This window comes from Suncus etruscus, chromosome 1 (genome assembly GCF_024139225.1).
Source record: "Suncus etruscus isolate mSunEtr1 chromosome 1, mSunEtr1.pri.cur, whole genome shotgun sequence".
Lineage (NCBI taxonomy): Eukaryota > Metazoa > Chordata > Mammalia > Eulipotyphla > Soricidae > Suncus > Suncus etruscus.
The window spans coordinates 83482171-83496439 of NC_064848.1; positions in this window are offsets into that span (position 1 = coordinate 83482171).

A 14269-nucleotide genomic window follows, 5' to 3' on the forward strand; every position below is an offset into this window, starting at 1 on the left:
GGAAGGATGAAGGAAGGAAAGGAGGAAAGATAGAAGGAAAGAAGGAAGGAAAGAAAGGAGGGAGGAAGAAGGAAGGAAAGAAGGATGGAAGAGAATGAGGAAGGAAAGGAAGAAGGAAGGAAAGAAGGAAGGGAAGGAGGAAGGAAGGAAAGGAGGAAGGATGAAAGGAAAGAAGGAAGGAAAGGAGGAAGGAAAGAAGGAAGGAAGGAAAGGAGGAAGAAAGTAAGGGAGGGAGGGAGAGGAAGAAAACAAGGAAGGGAGGGAGGGAGGAAGAAAGGAAAGAAAAAAGGAAGGAAGGAAAGAGATGGAAGGAGGAAGGAGGGAATAAATGAAGGGAAGGAGGGAGGAAGAAATGAAGGAAAGGAGGTAGGAAGGGAAGGAGGGACTAAGGAATAAACATATTAATAGCAATTCTTCTAATAAATGGACTGTGTATTATATATAAAGATGACTAAGATCAAGAAAAAATATTTTTGTGATGTCAAACTGATTATTATATGTTGATCTATCTCAGGGATAAAAAAGCATTTGTGGGAAAAGGGGCATAGTTCTGGAAGTTTCATAAAATTGACATGAAAATTTCCTGATGCTTCCAATACACCCTCTGAGATCACACATTTTCACTCAGCCTTTCTGTGTACTTGAATCTAAACAAACAGTTTCAACCTCCACCCACCCATGTTCTCATAAGAGAATATTTCAAATATTAAACACCAGTAGATGTCACATAACCAGCAGTAAAGCCAAAGGATGACTGAAATCTCTATTTAGCCCTGAGAAATTGGCCATATAATTGGGATGAGGGAGGTAACTTCCCTAAGTGTTCTGCAGTGAAGTCACTTTTGGCTCTGTTTTGATTATACAAATATCTAAACAATTGAATCCCATTATCTGAATAGATGTCTTTCTATTGAATGAACAGCTCTAAATTTCATGACTTTGAATGCTGTTATGCAGTTAAGATTAAGCATATGTATAAGATCTAACCTCTAGTACTTACAGACGTAATTGTCTCACAGACTGAGTCTATAATAAGATAATAAGATTGAATGAGGTTCTTATATAAAGAAAACTTCAAAACCTTTCTTTAAGAAATAAAAGAGGACACAAGGAAATGGAGACACATACACTACTCATGGATTGGGAGAATTAACATCACTGAAATGGCAATACTCCCCAAAGCATTGTACAGATTTAATGCAATCCCTCTATGGATACCTATGACATTCTTCAAAGAAGTGGATCAAACACTCCTGAAATTTATTTAGAACAATAAACACCCACTAGAGCAATCCTTTGGAAAAGGAATATGGGAGGAATCAATTTCTCCAACTTTAAATTGTATTTCAAAGTTATAGTAATTAATCAGTATGGCATTGGAATAAAGGCAAACCCTCAGATCAGTACAATAAATTTGAGTATTCAGAGAATGTCCCCCTAAACATGCAATCAACTAATCTTTGATAAAGGGGCAAGAAATGCAAAATGGAGCAAGGAAAGCCTCTTCAACAAGTGGTGTTGGGACAACTGGTCAGCCACTTACAAAAAAAAAGAACTCAGACCTCCAGCTAATACCATGCACAAAGGTCAAATCCAAATGGATTAAGGACCTGGATATCAGATCCAAAACCATAAGGTATATTGATTAACACTCCATGACATTGAAACTAAAGACATCTTCAAGGAAGAAACAGCACTCTCCAAACAAGTGGAAGCAGAGATAAACAGATGGGAATATATTAAACTAGAAGCTTCTGCACTTCAAAGGAAATAGTGCCTAGAATACAAAAGCAATCCACAGAATGGGAGAAACTATTCACCTAATACCCACCAAATAAGGGGCTAATATCTAAGATATACAAGTTACTGACAGAACTTAACAAGAAAAAAATATCTAACCCCATCAGAAAATTGGGAGAAGAAATGAACTGACACTTCCTCAAAGAAGAAATACAAATGGCCAAAAGGCACATGAAAAAATGCTCCAGATCACTAATCATCAGGGAGATGCAAATCAAAATACAAAATGTCATATCATCTTATGTCACAGAGACTGGCACACATCACAAAGAACCAGAACAATCAGTGCTAGTGGGGATGTGAAAAGAAAGGAACTCTCACTCACTGCTGGTTGAATGCCATTTAGTCCAGCCTTTCTGGAAAACAATATGGCCATTCCTAAAAAAAAAAAAAAAAAAAAGAAAAGAAAAAGAAAAGAAAATTGAACTCCTATATAATCCAACTATACTACTCCTAGGGATATACCAATGCCTTCCTCACACCTATATTCATTGCAGCACTATTTTCAATAGCCAGACTCTGGAAACAACCAAGATGCCCTTCAACAGAAGAATGGCTAAAGAAACCATAGTACATATACACAATGGAATATCATGCAGCCATCATAAGAGATGAAGCCATGAAATTTTCCTATACATGGATATACATGGAATCTATTATGTTGAGGAAAATAAGTCAGAGGGAGAGAGGAGGGAGATAGATACAGAATAGTCTCACTCATCTAAGGGGGTTTTTGGTTTTGATTTTGTTTTTGTTTTTTTGTTTTTGTTTTTGTTTTGTTTTGGGTTTTTTTTGTTGTTTGGGTTTTTTTTTTTTGGTTTTGGGGCCATGCCTGGTGATGCTCAGAGGTTACTCTCGACTATGAGCTCAGAAATCCAGAAATCGCTCCTGGCTTGGAGGACCATATGAGATGCCAGGGATCAAACCTAGGTCCCTCCTAAATCAGCCACGTGCAAGGCAAATAGCTTGCAACTGCATTATAGCTCTGGCCCTCATCTATGGGTTTTAAGAAAAATAAAAGACATTATTGTAAAAATATCCAGAGACAATAGAGATGAGGGTTGGAAGGACTGGCTCATGATATGAAGCTCACCACAAAGAATGGTGAGTGCAATTAGAGAAATAAATACACTGACAACTATTGTGACAATGTCAATGAATAAGAGAAGTAGAATGCCTGTCTCAAATACAGGCAGGGGAAGAGGGGGAGGGAGATAGGGGATATTGGTGATGGTAATGTTGCACTGGTGAAGGGGGTGTTCCTTATATGACTGAAACCCAGCTATAATCATCATGCTTGCCTGCAATCTAGGTGCTTAAATAAAGATATTATTTAGAAAAAAAGAAAATTGGATCTTAAGAATTTTAGTTCTTAAGTAAAGCACTGAACTTTGAACCTTAAAGTTAGCATTTATTAAATAAGTCTGAAAATAAAAAGAATATCATCCCACTTAAAAAAGATTTAATGAGGTCTTAAGATTAAACAAGATCTTCGTATTGGGCTATAAGTCAACAGGAATGGTATCCTCAAAATATAAGAGAAAACCATGTGACAACAAAAAATGATAACAGTTACCTGAAAGGTAAGAAGAGAGAGACCTCAGTAGAATAAGATCCTCTGACATCTTAATCTTGGACTTTCAGCATCCAAAATTGTGAAAATATATGTTTTGGATATTTATAAATAAATATCAATATCTGTAAGTCCACCATAATTTGTTTTGCCTCTCTAACATTACTAAGTGTGCCATATAATATGTGCATGGAATTTAGAAAAGTTAACCAATTGGAAAATTAAGACCTGTTTTTAATTTAATGTTACTGATAAAACCAGTTGTATTATGCAAAAGTATCTTAATCTATCAATAAATTTTATTGGAGTCTAAGTGTTCAGAAAAGAAGCTTGTGTATGGTTACTTGAATTTTATACAAGCATTACTATATAATTTACTTATTAAAATAGTTACATGGATGCCCTGATTCTGTGATCCAAAGGCAACTTGTATCACTCTGTTGTACCTCAAGATATGGTGAACTCAAAGGAATAGTAATTAGCAATGAGAAAAAATGAAATCCTGCATTTTGCTTCAATTTGGATAGAATTAGAGGGTGTAATGTTAAATGTGTCAAAAGGAGTTAGACAAATACTAGATGATCTCATGTATAAGGAAGAAAAACAAGGGAATAAGCAATAGCCAATAAAAGCAAACCAAGACATTGCCAATAGCACTGAGAATTTAGGTTGCCAAATTAGGGTGGGGAAAAGGAAGAAGGAACCTTGGGACAATTGTGAAGGATGTTGTCATGCTGACTATGGGTGTGGTGCAGTAACAGCATTATAAGCATAAAACAATAATATTAATACTATTGTAACCATGATTTCACAATAAAATTGATCACTAAGAAAAAATGACATAGCAAAATGATTTAGGCAGATTTCATTAAGTTGATGCTGCAATAACTTTAGTATTTGCACCCAAAGACCATGGAAACAAAGAACTTGAGAACCAAAATTCAGTAGGAAACATGCCATTTGAGAAGGTTGGGGAATAAAAAAGGAAATAGGCAACATCATTGGTAGAGGAAAGCATTCAACCAGGAGAAGGAGGTGGTGCTGAAAGGGGTAAAGTGTTACTTATAAACCCTATCAGTAACAGTATTGAAAACTACAATGTAAAAATTTATATATTTTTTTAAAAGTGCTTTTTATAGAATTAGACTAGTAAGTTGGAAGCAAATGGCACGGGGTGTGCTATTGTTGGAAGGAAGTGACACTGTGAAGAGATTCATATTGAAATATTGTATGCCTGAAACCCAATCATGAGTAACTTTGTAATTTCTTGGTGACTAAATAAAATAACTTTAATTTAAAAAAAATTTTAATATATAAAATACAAATACAACTTTCTAAATTAGGGATAATAACAATACTTTCTTCACTTTCATTGGAGAAAAATGAAATGTAATGTATAAATTATTTATACCTTATTATTAAAAATAATTTATAAAATACCTAAAATATTAGATTTACTATTATTAATTTTTAATAATATCTGTTTAAGCACCATGATTACAAACATGTTTGTGGTTGGGTTTTAGTCAAAAAAGAACACCCCCTTCACTAGTGCAACATTCCCACCACCAATGCCCCCATATCTCTCCTTCTCCAACCCCTACCTGTATTCGAGATAGGCATTCTACTTCTCTTACTCATTACCATTGTCATGATAGTTGTTAGTGTAGTTATTTCTCTAACTTCACTCACCACTCTTTGTGGTAAGCTTCATATTGTGGACCAATCCTTCCAGCCCTCATCTCTCTTGTCTCTGGGTATTATTAACATACTGTATTATTATTTGTTATTAACATAGTATCTTTTATTTTTCTTAAATCTCATAGGTGAGTGAGATCATTCTGTATTTATATTTATCTCTCTGACTTATTTCATTCAACATAATAGTTTCCATGTCTATCCATGTATAGAAAAATTTCATGACTTCATCTCTCCTGACGGCTGCATAATATTCCACAGTTTCTTTAGCTATTTATCTGTTGAAAGGCATCTAAGTTGTTTCCAGATTCTGGCTATTGTAAATAATATAAATAATTAGATATAGGTTTGCAGAAGGCATTTTTATTGTGTTTTTGTGTTTTTAGGGCAGCGTTTTTTAACCACTGTGCTGTGACACACTAGTGTGCTGTGAGATATTGTCTGGTGTGCCGTAGGAAAAATTCTAATTTCATCCATAACATACGCTTAGACTCACAATAGACCAATAACTAGATTTTAATCATTATATTCTAATGATTTATATTCTAATCATATAGTCTAATCATTAGATTTTAATGATTTATAGATTATAAATGGCTCCAGTATCACTGTTACATTGACAGGAGGAGACATCGCAGTAGATCGCAGATGCACAGAAGAGTGCCTATGGATCTGGACTCTGGATGATTTTCGAAGATGGAGCACAGAAGAGAGCTGAGGAATGGATCTGGAGGAGACATGAGCAGAAGAGCACTTACTGATGGATCTGGATGAGGACATGCACAGAAGAGTGCTGAGTGTGTTGGACAGCGGCTATCTGGAGGAGACAAGCACATTAAGTACTAAGTGACAGTGAGACAGGAGCAGATACTGCAGTGATGAATAAGATTTTGAAAAGGAAAGACCTGGACTCTGAACAAAATTCGGAGCCAGATGATAGCCCAAGTATGAGTGGGGATCAAACGAAAGCAAAGAAGAGGGGCCTGAGAGATAGCATGGAGGAAAGACGTTTGCCTTTCATGCAGAAGGTCATTGATTCGAATCCCGGCATCCCATATGGTCCCCCAAGGAGTGATTTCTGAGCATGGAGCCAGAAGCAACCCCTGAGCGCTGCCGGGTGTGACCCTCCCCCCAAAAAACAAACAAACAATAAAAAGAAAACAAAGATGGTTAGCTCAAGCAAATTCTCTGACACAAGGCAATATAGCACAAGCTATATTTCATTTGAATTTACTTTCACTGGAGATGCAAAGAAACCAACTCCACTGTGCATGGTGTGTGGTGAAAAGCTATCTAACAGTGCTATGGTCCCAAGTAAACTTAAACACTATCTCCAAATGAAACATCCTTTACCTCAAAACAAGAATGCAGACCTTTTTGTTTGCCTGCGTGAAAACACAAAGAAACAGGCAACTATCATGAGAAAAACCACAAAGGTAAATGAAAGAGCTCTTAAAACTAACCATCAAGTTGTTGAACTTATAGCCAAGTTAAAAAAGGTCGCACACTGTGGCAGAGACATTAATACTTCCCACCTGCACAGCTATTGTAGAAGAGATGCTCAGACCTGAAGCAGCTAAGGAAATAGCCAAAGTCCCTCTCTCACACAACACAAGTTTCAGACATATTAATGATATAACTGCAGACATCGAAAGTATGGTTTTGAAAAAGATCCATATCAGTGAGAAATTTGCATTGTAACTTGACTATCTACTGATATCAGTGGACATGCTCAACTCTAGGCCAATGTGTGTTTTTTGGATGGTGATGCAATTAGAGAAAACTTTAAAAAAAATCGCCAGAAAAAACAACAAGAGAAATAATTTTTCGGGTCACATCAGAATACCTTGAATAAGGAGGACTGAATGGGGAAAACTACACAAGTGTATGCACCGATGGAGCTGCAGCCATGGTGAGGGACACCAAAGGGCTTTGTAAGCAGAGTGAAGGAAAAAAAATCCAGATGTGATTGTTATGAATTATGTTTTGCACCACGAGGCCCTCGTAGCCAAGACTTTACCAGCAGAACTAGTTCCTTTGTTGGATGATGTTTTACACATGCTAAACTTTGTAAAGTCATGACCTGTGAAAAGTTGCCTGTTTGCAGCTTTGTGTGAGGAGATGGGAGCGAAACATAAAACCTTGCTGTTTCAAACAGAGGTCCAGTGGTTGTGGCGTGGCAAGGTCTTGGTTCATGTGTATAAGGAACTTAAAGTGTTTCTGACCAATGAAAGATCAGATTACACAAAGTTGCTTGCAAATGATAAGTGGTATGGAAGGCTGCATACCTGGCCGATATTTTTCATCATTCTAATGAACTGAACACACAAATACAAGACAGAAATGAAAACCTGCTTACAAGTACAGATAAAATAAATGAATTCCGTTCAAAGGTGCAACTCTAGCATCAACATATGGAAAGTGGCAATCTTGAAATGTTCACACTCACCAAACAATGGCAAGGTGTTCACACTGCTGCACTGTGTGAGATAATAGTTAAACATTTAAAAACTCTTGAGAAGTTGTCATTTTATTTCTCTTCAGTCTCCACTGAATGCCTTATAGCTCAGCATCAATTGGTGAAAAGGACATGACTTTATAGGAGCAAGAGGAACTAACTGAACTGAGACAAAAATCGTGGTTTCAAGCTAAGATTTGCTGATCTACCTTTGGATAGTTTTTGGTTGGATACTGCAAAAAAACTTCCCAGTTCTGGTAAAAAAAAAAAGCTATTTGACATTGTTCCCATTTTCCACTACATATCTGTGTGAGATGAGCTTTTCAAGTCTGATTTCTATAAAAACTAAAGACAGAGAGAGACTGAGAGCTGTTGACGAAGATCTACGTGTGTCTTTCTTTGATTCCTGCCAGAATATCAGCTTTGTGTTCAGCCAAACAGGCCCAGTTTTCTGTTCACTGAGTAAGTGCACAGAAATATAAACAATTATAAACAATTATAATTTTGTTTATTTATAAATATTTACAATTATTATATATATTTATAATTATAAAATAATTTCTTTGTGTTTGATTCCTATTCAAGAGAACTACTTTATATATAGACAATATAGGCACAGAGTTAAATTTTTGAACATTTTCTAATGGTGGTATGCCTCATGATTTTTTTTCATGAAAAAAGTGTGTCTTTGCACAAAAAAGATAAAAAACACTGTTCTAGGGTATATTCCTAGGAGTGGTATAGCTGGATCATAGGGTAGCTCACCTTCCAGTTTTTTGAGGAATCTCATATTGTTTTACAAAAAGGCTGGATTAGATGGCAAGATACTGACAGTACTTAACAAGAAAAAAAATCATCTAACCCCATCAAAAAATGGGGAGAAGAAATGATCTGACACTTCCTCAAAAAAAAAAAGAAATACAAATGGCCAAAGGGCACATGAAAAAAATGCTCCACATCACTAATCATCAGGAGATGCAATGCAAAACAACAATGAGGTTCCATCTCATGCCACAGAAACTAGCATCACAAAGAACAAGAACAATCAGTGCTGGCAGGGATGTGGAGAGAAAGCAACTCTCATTCACTGCTGGTGGGAATGCTGTCTCGTCCAGCCTTTATTATTATTTTTTTTATAATTAAATACTATGTGCTGTACTCTCTTTTCTGGAGAATGATGCCATTTAAAGCACATTTCCTATGTTTCTATCAAACTTTCTCTATTGCCACATGCTCATATTCAGCCATAAGGTCCCAAACAGAACTTAACAAATCATAGGAGCTCAGCAAATGTTTATTTAATGAGAAGAGTGACTCAATGCTCAAAGGCTTGCTTCCCCATCAGCATTATTCTCTTGTATCAGTTTCTTCATGCAGTACTAACAAATTACCACAACATTTAGGGCTTAAAACAACAAAGTTTTTTCTCTCATAGCTCTGAATGTCAGAATTCCTAAGTTAATGTGTTGGCAAAACCATATACCCCCTATAAGTTCAAGAAGACAAATCCTTCCTTGCCTCTTCCAGTTTCTGGTGGCTTCTAGGATTCCTAGAATTATGGTTGCAGTCTTTCCTGATTAGCATAGTCTTCTCTATGTTTCTATATCTCAGATCTCTTTCTCTATTTTCTATGAGGACACCAGGATGATCTCATTTTGAGATTCTTAATGTAATACTATCTGCAAAGTCCCTACTTCCAAATAAAAGCATATTCACAAGTACCTAAGAGTAAGACTTGGACATGTCCTTGTAGAGAAAGCAATGCATTACAATTGTCAAGAGTAAGAGAAGTCGGGGGTAAGGAATGATTAGAACACAGAGAGCTCTGACCATGTTTAGGATGGAAATAAAATTTTCATTTCTAGTCCACAGATCAAAACTGTGACTGCAATATTGTGTAATAGTTAAGGCAGGGTCTCAAACTCAATTTACCGGGGGGGCCGCAGGAGGCAAAGATGGGGTGAAGCAGGGCCGCATAAGGGATTTCGCTTACCGAATATTCGCAATAAAAAAAATAGCATTAGTAAGGGGAAAAATCGCAAAAAAAATCGCATTAAACATTTGCATACCCCGAATGGAACTGCTCAGGGTATGCGAATGTTTAATGCGATTTTTTTTCTTACTAATGCGATTTTTATTGCGATTATTCGGTAAGCAAATAATCGCGAATACTGCGATATTTGCAGGCCGGCTGCGGGCCACAACATGTTGTAAGGAGGGCCGCAAATGGCCTGCGGGCCACGAGTTTGAGACCCCTGAGTTAAGGAGCATGGGTGCTGATCTGGCCTGTCCTTGAACAAATCCAGAGCATCAGGGGAATAGGACTGCCTTCTAGTTCTCCTGTTTCAGGTCCATATGTCAATGTTTTGTTTACATGCTATGAAAAATTATTCATTTAATGTAACGAACTAGAAAAAGAATGCATTGCATAAATTTTATCTTCTATATTCCACCCTCATATTTCAGTTTTCATTTGAAAATGCTTACATAGGTATACAATTTGTGCCCTGTTCTTCTCTCATAACAAAATCAAAATTATTCCCACTATATTAATACATTCTTTGTAAATATTTTACCTTTACAAACTTTAAATTTAGATTGAGATTTTTTCAATGTTACACCTACATGTAATTTCAAGTTTAGGTTTTGTTATAAAAATAAAAACAAATCATTCACAACCTAAATTTAAATGGGCCTGTTACATTGAAAAGCCAGCGGGCAAAGGGTGGTAGTATAGGATGTACTCTGGGTCCATTGGTGGAAGTAGGTTGACACTAGTGATGGGAAGGACCCTAACTCATTTGTATATCTGAAATTCAATTATGAAGGACTCTATAGATCATAACTGTTTCAATAAAATAAAATTAAAGAAATAAAAACAAATCAAGCAAAATCAACAGTCCCAGCCTTGTAGCACTTGCAAGTTTCTGCTCCCCAAGGAACCAGTCACTGGAACTGTCATATAACACACCCGGCTGTGCTCAGGGGTTACTCCTGGCTATCTGCTCAGAAGTTGCTCCTGGTAGGCACAGGGGACCATATGGGACGCTGGGATTCCAACCAACCACCTTAAGTCCTGGGTGGGCTGATTACAAGGCAAATGCCACTGTGCTATCTCTCTGGCCTGAACTTTATTTTTTTTTATTATAAAAGCAAATCTTTCACTTCCAGAACAACTTGCTGTTCATTATAGAATCTGAGCTTTCAAGAAAAAATAAGACTTTGAAAACTTTATACCTATCTATACCATAAACTTGACAGCTCCTTGATACTTAAAAGACTCTTACATCTTTAAGATACCTGATTGTTTTTTCTGAGATTGGTCTGAGGATTGTTGCAAAAATGACTTTTATTTTTCTTAAAACTCATAGATGAGTGAGACTATTCTGCGTCTCTCTCTCTCCCTCTGACTTATTTCACTCAGCATTATAGATTCCATGTACATCCATGTATAGGAAAATTTCATGACTTCATCTCTCCTGAAGGCTGCATAATATTCCATTGTGTATATGTACCACAGTTTCTTTAGCCATTCGTCTGTTGAAGGGCATCTTGGTTGTTTCCAGAGCCTGGCTATTGTGAATAGTGCTGCAATAAATATAGGTGTGAGGAAGGGATTTTTGTATTGTATTCTTGTGTTCTTAGGGTATATCCCTAGGAGTGGAATAGCTGAGTCGAATGGGAGCTCAATTTCCAGATTTTGGAGGAATCTCTATATTGCTTTCCATAGAGGTTGGACTAGATGGCATTCCCACCAGCAGTGGATAAGAGTTCCTTTCTCTCCACATCCCCGCCAGCACTGATTGTTCTCATTCTTTGTGATGTGTGCCAATCTCTGTGGTGTGAGGTGGTATCTCATTGTTGTTTCAATTTTCATCTCCTTGATAATTAGTGACAAGGAGCATTTTTTCATGTGCCTTTTGGCATTTGTATTTCTTTTTTTTATCCAAGTGTCTGTTCATTTCTTCTCCCCATTTTTTTGATGGGATTAGATTTTTTTTTCCTTGTAAAGTTCTGTCAGTGCCCTGTATATTTTGGATATTAGCCCCTTATCTGATGGGTGTACCCAAACATCTTTTTAGGAATATCACAAAGACCTCATTTTGGCTACCCAGAGACCATAGTTCCCATACTCTCTGTAAGCTAGTTATGATCACAGCAGTGCATTGGATAGCAGGATATTAGCAGGAGGAATAATGTTTAAAAACTTTTGCACTGACTTTAAGAAAACCCCTTTTATATCACTTCTATGCACACCTCCTTGTTCAATAAGTTGCTTTAAACATGGTGACTTGGATCATTCTAAGACATGGAGTCTCACTTTTTTTAGACTCAGGATCAACATAGTGCCTAAAAATTATTGATGAAGGCATTACTGCATTAGGGAACACACTTTCTTTATTGGTAGCATAAAAAAAGTAAGTGGAAAATCGACCCTCACCACTATAAAGGAAAATAGTTGCTCAGGGAACTTTCATTTATCACTGAGAAAAATAAAAGCAAAACTCAAAATAATACTTTCTTATAGGAGTCCACTGACAATATACCAAATATCCATTAAAAAGTGAGCTTTGAAGACGGCTCCTAGGAAAGGAAACGGAATACCAAAGATTTGGATGATAGCACTCAAATATTTCTTTAAAGTCAGTCTTTATGGACGTGACTTTCTCTACTGACTCCAAGCTGAAATCACAAACAATTCATATATATGTATTGTATATATCCCCTGTCATGTATTGCCTCTCCCCTACCCCTGTGTCTCCTATATCCCCTCATTTTTCAATCCTGATCCGTTATCTTCCCCTAATTTAACCCTCTTTACCCTCAGTTCCTAACTCGGTAGGCACCAAGACCGACCTCCTGTCCCAACAGACCACCTTCCAGCTCCTCAGTGAAAGACATCCTCTGGGTCCCCGTTCTCATGCCTCAGCAATGAACTACAACCAGCACGCCTGCTGACTCATACTTGATGGCCCCTCTCACCCCCACCAAATCGTGGACTGTTGCACGATTCAGGAATCGGCCTCAGCAAAACCCCCAGCTCAAAGACACTCTATGGTCTTGTAATGCAGCAAAGCATCTCTCAATCTCAATTCCAAGGCCTGTGAATTGAAAAGTGCCTTGGCTTTTACTCCCCACAAGAATATATCAAAAGACTTAATTGGGAGTCTTATATTGCCGATGGAAGCTCAAGATGTGTATTACTAAATATACAAGTAGCCTCCTCCACCACTTGTTTTATTCGAATACCTTTTCTTTTAAACTCAGTTTTATTTATTTGTTCTATTTTAATATATACATTTTTTTCCTCTATCCTTACCATTTTCGGTGCTGCTTGGTACAAAATGCCTTGACTGGGATAAAAGCTCAGAACAAAATCAGACAACAGAGACTGTGTGTGCAGCCTGTCATCCTTACCCAGAATAGCACCAGCAACACAGTATGACATCATACATTTTTGTATGGGCACAGTAAAAAAAGGGGAAACCATAGACACAGAAACAAGATCTTATTTTCTAGAGATAAGAACTCACTTTTTATAGCAGAAGGGTGACTCCCATCCTGAACATGTTTCATGTGGATAAAACCAGTCCCCAGGAGATTTGACAGTGTTAGTCTAATCTGAAACCCCAGATCCACGATGTAGAAATGATACAGCTCTGGGCAATACCACCAGGAACTAAGCTCCATTGGGAGATTTATAACACTACTCTGGCACCAACTTGTGCCAGTTTTTGATATGACAACGAGGAAAGGAAAACTTGACCTAAGAGCAGGCTGTCCTATTACATCACTTAACACTAAATGGAAATCAGAAGAGCTATAGTCCTTTGAACTGTGAAAAAATAAGAGCACCAACAACAGAAAACTGACTTTGACAACTGTGACTGAACAGAGCCTACCTTGGGACTAATAAGGAAAACCCTACCCTAGGCTGTAGTCCAGGACACATAAAAACAACAACAACAACAACAACAAGATGTCTTATTGCAGAGGTCCAACTTGGACAACAGAGACTGAGCAGAACCTTTGGATCCATATCCTAGGCTTCAGCCTAGGGACTTAACGAAATCAGGGAGCAAGTGATCCAGAAGACTGAGCACCACATCAACGATGGATAGGAACCTCTAGAACCTAGAGACTCTATCCTAGAACCTGACCTATAACCTGCGCAAATACCAAGATCGCTAGCTACAGTGGCTTGAATTTCTCACACACAACTGAGAGGAAACTTTCCTGGCATCACAAAAAAGCCTTTGAGATGGGGTAATGAGTATATATGGAGCCAGGAGCTGATCCCATGATGGTATACTTCAAGGATGGAGAAACCCTGAATCTCTTAGGCCACAGAAATTCCCTTTCTTTCCCAATGCTTACTGTGCCTATGCAAAAAAAAAAAAAAAAAAAGTGGGGGGAACACCAAACCCCACCACCCCAGCACCCATACTTTTTCTTGTTTTGTTTTGATTTGTTAGTTTTTGACTTTATTTTTCTTCTCTTTGTTCTTTCACTTTTCTCTTTCTTTTTCACATGTGTTGTTATTATTTAGAGATTTATTTTTATTTTTATTTGCTGGGTCCATTTTTTCTTTTTTCTTCCATTTTTCTTTTTTTTCTTTTCTCCTTTCTTTTTTTGGTAGTTGTCACCAAATTTTTTTTCTCCCCTTTTTCTTATCCTTTTTTTTATCTCCAATGATGGTGGAATGAATGCTCAATCTACAACAAACTGTAAAGTGGAGA